The sequence below is a fragment of the Ctenocephalides felis genome, unplaced genomic scaffold, assembly GCF_003426905.1.
Source record: "Ctenocephalides felis isolate EL2017-DRISC unplaced genomic scaffold, ASM342690v1 CF-g0.4_SCAFFOLD_01492, whole genome shotgun sequence".
Lineage (NCBI taxonomy): Eukaryota > Metazoa > Arthropoda > Insecta > Siphonaptera > Pulicidae > Ctenocephalides > Ctenocephalides felis.
In genome coordinates, this window is record NW_020537646.1 from 38736416 (window position 1) to 38744917 (window position 8502).

The window sequence follows — 8502 nt, forward strand, 5'->3', positions numbered from 1 at the left end:
AAAAAAAAACTTGAATTTAATAAATATCTATAAAATCTATAATAATTTAATGCGCACATGTCTAATAATCATTTTGACTGCCAAATGGCTTTCTTCACTTTTTTCATTTTATTTCCGAATTCGCTAGACCTTAACCCCGTCAAAAACTAAACAGCACGTCTCCCCATCAATACAATCAATGTTTATTAAGTCATTCAAACGGTTAATCCGTGTTATCAAAAATCCTCGACGAAAACTGTATCCGCACACACATACTCAACACGTATGCACTTACACACACACATGCATCGATTTTCCGATTGTAAGTTATGCAAAAATGTTTACCACTTTGAAACGTAAAGATATATAAACAATTATTTTCGATTTTTTTGCAATTAAGATTAAAAGTTTGTATTTTTGCATATAAGAAACCATATAATTTTAACATAACAAATACTATTTACAAATATTTGTCTCATGATTATTTATTTAAATAAGATTTGATTATAAAGAATATTAAATTTGTTTATGTTCCAATAGTTGCTGTCTATCTTCAGCCCCAAGCCTACCACCGGTGGTCCGCGGGCATTTCGTAATGTCCGACCTGATTTTTTTGTATATTTTTTTTATAATTAAAAAAAGATAGAAGTTAAGCTACTGATAACAGCATATGTAATTAAGAAACGATAACTGAATACATCAAGATTAACTAACGTTTATAATACGGCCACTGAATGATCAAATTATCACATAGATCACATGAACAATAAAAAAATACGCCGGATAGATTGTCAATACCAAGAGATCTAATACTTTATTACTTCATTTTTGCATTTTATACTTTTATTACGCGATACAGGATTTTTCAAGAAATATTTTACAAAATATGTTAAGTGTGATTTATGAAATTTAGTAACTGGGGTTCCAGTGACTACTCGTTACTACCCATTACGATGGGCAACACTTATTATTTATATATTTTTTTAACAACAATTAGGACTCTTCTGAATTTTCTGTAAGCTTATGGATGTTTTTTCTACTTCTTAATAATATTTAAGACAAACTAATAGTTGTTATTTCTCTTCGTAATTAAATTTTATTTATTATATATTACTATAAATTTTAGTAATTGCAAAGTGTGAGGTAATACAATGTAGTAATGTGGCAAATGGTTTTAGACACTTGAAACATATTTAGATCAAGTGAAACAGATATCATTAATGCTTGAAATCAAGTTGAACGTGTTGCGGAATTTGAATTCGAAACCTAGTGGTTGTAATTGTAATACCTCGGTTTTTATCACTACTCCAAAACGCGCTAACACAACAAATTCAGTATCAAATTGTCATAACAGTTTCTTCATGAATCATTTATTATACCTGCGTGTCTGTATCATATTTGTTGTAGTATAATTGTAATATGATGTTCTTTGACCACTGTTTAATATTAAACGCATTATTGCTGCATCAAAGAATCAAATATATGAAAATGATACTATTTCTTCTGGATAAATATATTCTTGAGTTTGATATGTGGAAGATTTTGGGAAAAAATTTTGGAATATGGTAGCTACTACACACATGCATTTTTCAATTACCTCAGCATTTACTTTATAATTTTTAACTTCCCGTAGGGTAGTTATAGTAATCGTCCAAAAATCGAAATTAAAATTTTTTACATTTCTTTACGTTTTGAAGGTTTCTGAACATTTTGGCATACCTCAGAAAAAATTGATGTGTGTGTATGTATGGATACAACCTTTGTCCACATTTTAGTGTGCACGGATCAACTGATTTGAAGGGTTCTAAAATTCAATTCCTATTGATAGGGAGATGTGCCCATTAGTTTTTGACAAAGGCAGTCGTTTCGTAGATACGGTGCAAAGAGTGCAGAAAATAAAAATAGTGTTTTTGAGGAACGGAGTCGTGGAGAATTGGTGATTAGTTTTTTGGCAAAGGCAGGTCCAGCCGTTTCGGAGATACCGAGCTAAATGCGAAAAAAATGGCAGCTTTTGACAGAAATAAGCATCCAATGATTCAAATGATCAAAAACTTTCTGTTTGTGCGACCAAACGATTGCTTTTGGAATTTTTTTTAGTGTTTTTTTAATTTCCAAAAAAAAAAATTTTAATATCGAAATATATCGAATTTTAATTTTTTTCTGGCTAAAGTTCTAAAGCTCACTACTATACTTGAAATGATAATTTTCGTGTAGTATGTGTTTTTTATATGGAACAATTTTTTGTCCACGATTTCGAAGCACGGATTAACCGATTTGAATGATTCAAAACATTAGATTCCTATTGACAAGGAGGTGTGCTAATTAATTTTTGGCTAAAACAGGTCCAACCGTTTCGGAGATACGGAGCAAAACGAGCCGAAAATGGGAATTCTAATTTTGCGAAAACGGGGTGTCCGATTAGATTGATTCAAATACATTTTGTTTGTGTTGGCAGTAGTATGACGCAACTATTAGTTTTCGGAGAAGGCAAAAAAACGAGAATTATAAATTTTCTTTTTTTAATTCTCAAGCTTTTTAAAATTTCGAAATGATTCGGATTTAATTCTAAATCTAGCTAAAATTCTAAAGTTCACCATTTATATGCTTTTATGTTAACATGTATGAACGTCGTCGTCCAATTTATAAGTTCTTAAACTTTTCGAAGAAAATACCAATAATGAAAGTTACAGTATTTATAATAATCTATTTCAAATCATTAATATTACTCGAATATTTAATTACGCTACAGGAAGATCTAGCAATTTGCCTCAAGGCGTGATGCCATGCACCACTAGTTTATACTGCTTTTATATATCGACGTCAGTCTAATTGTGGTATAGTTTTGTAGTTCAGTTTTAAATATGTTATTGTACGTAAATAATTAAGGAATTGTTTATAATCGTATGTTTACTTGCACGTGTTATAATAGAAATCGATTTTAGTTTATAAATTTATTCGTATATTAAATATTGCTTATGTTATATTTATATATTCTATTAGATGTTGACATTTCTTACTCATTATCGACGTCTGTAGATTTTAATACGTGTGAAATGCGTTTACAATTAAGAGTATACAAATTCCACGTAATAAAATGGAGAATTGTTATTAAATCCAATAAATTAATAAACATATTATTCTATTATACACACACATACATAGTTACACTTCATTTGTAAATTAAAAATATTTAAATATTGTTTTCAGATGCCATATAATGCTGATCGAGAGTTGAGGAGGAGGCCGTTGAGATCAGCCGACAAAAGTATTGTTGATGAATCTGTAGTAATAGGGTAAGTAAATTTTCGGAATTCATTATATATATATATATATATATATATATATATATATCTTATATATAAAAATGGAGCTCTCGATCAAATGATTCGGTAAAACTCGAAAATGGCTAAACCGATTTGGCCATTCTTAGTCTTTGAAAAATTCGTGACATCCAGAGAAGGTCGGAAAGGTGAGATAATATTTCAAAATCGTATAGAATCTTTACATTTTTAATTTGAATTTTTTTGTAGAGGCGTAATTTAAATAAAACAATGGACGGTGGCAAGGTCCACCACCGATGTTTCAAAAATCAGTAAACTTAAGCATTGTTTAACAACAATATTTGAAAGTAGAGGGAAAAATGTATAACCAGCTATAACCTTGGTTGGAAAACAGTAATCTTTGAAATGGGGGAGATAAACGGTAATCTTTAAAAATTCATAATAAAAGTATTTTCTTCCGTTGGTAGTTTTTATTAGTTGAAAATGTAATTATTTTGTAAAATACCTTTAAAATTATAATAAAGCTTGAAACCTTTTTGCCACTCGCCCGTTTCAAGTTACCGCGTCTATAGGGTAAAAAGGTCTAGATAACAAATTTTTGAAAGACATCAAAAAAGCTCATTTCTACAATGATGAAGTAGAAGGCAGTTTATTGAACGTCATTAGGTAATTGTGCATTTGATATGTATTATTTTTTGTGATATATTTGTTATGGTTTTTACAATATAGTTTATATTTGCTCAAAGTCAAATTGGACCTTTGTGCCTCGCCTTGCTCTACATATATACTTTTTATTAAATTTACTTTAATTCATCGAATGTTACTTGAAACTTTTCAAAAAGCAGGTCAAAGAAGAGATACCTAATTCATTTTCTATCTCTCCTCGCAGAAATTTGAAAATTTGTATAAGCTCAGTAGTATTATTTACATTTATACACAAAATCCAGAATCAAAAAAGAATCTGAAAAACTTGAAACGTAATCAATAAGTCGAAAGACCAAAAAAGACTTGGATTGGATGGATTATGCCATGTTTTCTATAGAAAGTGTATAAAACTTCCAGTTTGATTGTATTGACAAAATATAGACAAACTAATGGGGTTTATTGTTTTCATAATACCTCATTAGCATTCAAACAACACATCCTTACACACTTAAAATAAAGTATTAATTTTTTTGATTCTTCAGAAATTGTTTAGAATATACCTTACTTAGCAAAACAACATTTGCCGGGTCAACTAGTATATATATACATATAGATACATTTATATATATATATGTGTGTGTGTGTGTAAAATAATATTGAGCTTGTATCTAAAAAAATCTCGCAACACCTCAGACGAAAAAACAATGATAAATATCATTTTGCACAAATATTAATCTTGTGAAACATCTAGATTTGATATTAACGACCTTAAAACAACAAAAACAAACAAAATTTTTAACAAATACTTTCATGAATCTCATAGTTATCTATAATTGCAGAATTACCAAATTAAGATTACTGCATTTTCGTGTAAGTAAAATGTTGTAAAAATTATGTTTGCATTACTGCACTTAAAATAATGTGACTCTAAAAACAAAAATTAGAAAATTCACTATTATAAAGATGTTATCTTATAAAATACTTGGAAAATGCAATATGATAGTAGATCACATTTTAGTAGATCTATTTTTTTTCATTTTTTATGCGGCAAATTTGCTATTGTGTCATAATGTGTTTTGTGTAATGAAGCAATTCATTTTAGTTTCTCAAGATTTATGTTATCAAATATTAGTTTTTTTAAATACTGTCTGACAAAGAGACGCATCATAAAAATGTACCAAGTCACCGTCAAGCTGCTGTGAATTTTTGATAACGATAAAATTCTTTTAATTTACAACACCTCGTATTCTTTATCTGAAAATTATGCGTACTGTTTGCCGCTACTTGCAGACGTTAGATTAAATTTATTATTTAATTCTATTTTTATCAAAATCAACAAGCGCACATAAAACTTGCTTGATGAAATTCGTTGTTTCGTCAATATTTTCAAGGCTCAAATAGTTGCCCGTCCTCAACCCGAAGAGGGGAAAATTTAATCCATTACCCAATGCGGTCCGGATGATTTTTTTGTAAAGAAAAAAATATTTTTCATTTTGATAAAATTTTGTTATATTTTCATTTTCGTGCTCTGTCATGTTTCATATTAATTAGTATTCTATAGTTATATATTATAGCCATTGGCGGAATATCAAATATTTGTTTAATTCACTTTATAGATTGCACAATTTAAATTTTGTTGAATCTTTATTTATTAACTACATATAGAAAGAGATGTGTGGTTTTTCTATATTTATTGAGATCATCTGAAAAGAATATATATTTTATATTTTTGTGACTTAAGCAAACTGTTTAATTTTTATTTTACCCGCATACATTTTTGTTCGTCTTTCGCATTACAAATTAATTATTCAAAATATTTCGTATTTTTGTATATACCAATTGCAAGCATCTACTTAAGAAAGAAATGCTTGAATTTATGGAGAGGCAGGTCTAGCACTTTTTTAGATCTAGTGAAAAAAGTGAAAAAACGCCATTTGGCGGTCAAAAATGATGATTAGATATATGCACATCAAATTATAAGATATTTTATAGAGCTTTTAATAATAAGAACAAATTTTGATTATATTTTTAATAATTCCGTACAAATATTTATTTGTTAGACCGCAACGCGGCGCTTACGCGCTTAGATATTTTTACTCTAAATTAGCTATGCAGCACGATTGCTTTAAAAAAGTGAAGTATTTTCAAAAAAACTCAATTTTTTTTAAAAGGACAATTTTAAAAAAAAATTCAAAATGCTCGAAAAACGATTTTTATCAAGTGCTAAAAAAATTATTAAGCTTTTTAGAAAAATTTAATTTTTGATACGGAAAGTTCACGCCCTAACCAATATCGCTACCGCTGGCCCCGCCAAATTGTAATTGCTGGATTTTTAATTTTTTTTTTTAAATAAGAGTAATACTGGTAACTTCTACTCACAGTCTTTTATTTTACTTATATTTTGATACAGTTATTGGAAAAAGAGCAACTGAACCGTTTGAATAACGGTGTTTATATAAGACTAAAAAACGTGTATTGCTGGTTCTTAGCTACGTATAAGAAAACCATATTGTTCGTATTGTTGTATTATGATGTATTAACCAATTCATGAACACAGCGATCTTCATGGCATTGAGATTTTATACCGGAATGCGACTACCTCGAGGTGAAGGTAGCACATAGTTAGACCGAGCTTAATTTCCAATTCCAAAACTGAAGTATATGCTTGGTAACATGAATCAATGAGTAATAAGTATATACAATCTTCGAATCAGTTAAAAATTAGTGACATATCATTTATTGTTATAACTTGCGATAATTATCACATTATTCAAACGAAGCAATGTTTATACAGTCCATAGCTACAAAGATTACAATATAACCAATTTATCAAGCATTTCAGGATCATGAGACCCTTTAACACATCACCTGGCATGTTTCATTCCTACATACCATGGTTGGCATTTGAAAATGCAAAGAAACGAATATTAAATTTGTTCCTTCAAGCTTCAAATTTTTATATCAATAATTAATTAATTCATTTAGAAGTTTAAAAACCAAATTGCCAAGCAACTTCAATCTGCACAAGAACTGTCGGGCGAGCCAAAAGGTTCATTCTTTTTAGAATGATGTAAATACATTAAAATAAACTCTATCCTATGTGATTTAAATTAATATATGTATTTGTCAAAGTGATATTGTCAAAATATGTGCAATGACAGGCAATTCTATCCAGCCTAAGTCTTTACCAGGCGTGGAAAAATATGCTTTGGCGAAAACGCAAGTAATCAAATAGGAGTAACGTAAAAACTTATACATGTAAACGTTCAATATATTATGTAAAAATTGAAAAACTTATTAATTACAATAAATTAGACAAGTTAACTTTTCCGTTTTTTTGCATTTTTAAACACTTGGGCGACTATGATGGCTGAAACCTGCCAAGCGATGGTATTTGTACTCTAATAATTACCAGTGCAAAATATTTCAGCCTTACAGGAACACAGTTATTCAAAAGTTTTCAAATGTTTAGTTTTTAGTGAATAGAGAAAATTTTCAGTATAAACTAAATTTTCGTTTTTTAAACAGTCAAGACGATTTCCAATTGATATCTTACAAACACAAATATTTCTGTAATTGTTGTGGTTAATAAAATCATAATTGTAGTAAGTAATTTGTAGTAATAATTGTAGAATGAGTTCAGAATATAGACAAGTGCAAATATGTTCTAAAAATGCTGCTTGTTATTCCACATTATAATGAATTTTTATAATTAAATCATTTCTCATAAGCCGATATTATTTTAGGGACAGTGAACATCAATATGCATAGTTTAACAACTGTTTTCAACTGGCATTTTTCGAATAATTTTAGATTTTTCAATATCGGTTTAAAATTTAATATCATTTTATCAAATTTAAAATTTGAAGTTTTCTGTAAATTATAAAGAAAAGTTTTAAAAACTTGGTCGATCGTCTCGCTAATCAACACGAGTATATATCGAATTTCATCAAATGGCTTTTGAACTTTTCAAAATCGATTCAGCCGTTTTTGGAGAAACGTCGACGAAATCTCAAATTTTGGCTCACATTGACTTGGATTGAGAAAAAATTGCTGGTCGGATTTTCTGGAGAAAACAAACTTCGGGAAGTTGAAAATGAAAAAGTGAGTACAAACCAATATATGAATACAAACCATGATCCTATGAATAATATAGAACGTTGAACAGATTGGAATATAGAAAAATATATTAATAAAAAGAATATATGCAAAGAAATTAAAAAAAGCTCAATAAATTTAAATAATATACGTGGCCAAATGCTAAAACTAGCAAAACCAAAAAATTTAGAACTACAGTGATTTCTTCTGATGCAAGTGGGGGAGACTTGTTTATCTGAGTAATAAAAATTCGTTTATATATTGATATGCAATATCACACATCAAGATAAGTCGGTCTTGCAATTAAATTACTTTTATATAAAATTTGGCATTTATCAAACCGCAAAACAAACAAACGTGTCATTTTGTGCCTGTGTCTGTGCTGCTTGCCAAGAGTGTCTTCTATCTATTTAATTTGTCTATTTATAATACGACTTGATATTATTTAGACATAACCGTTTGAGATGTGAAACTGAGAACGTCGTACGCCTCTACGAAA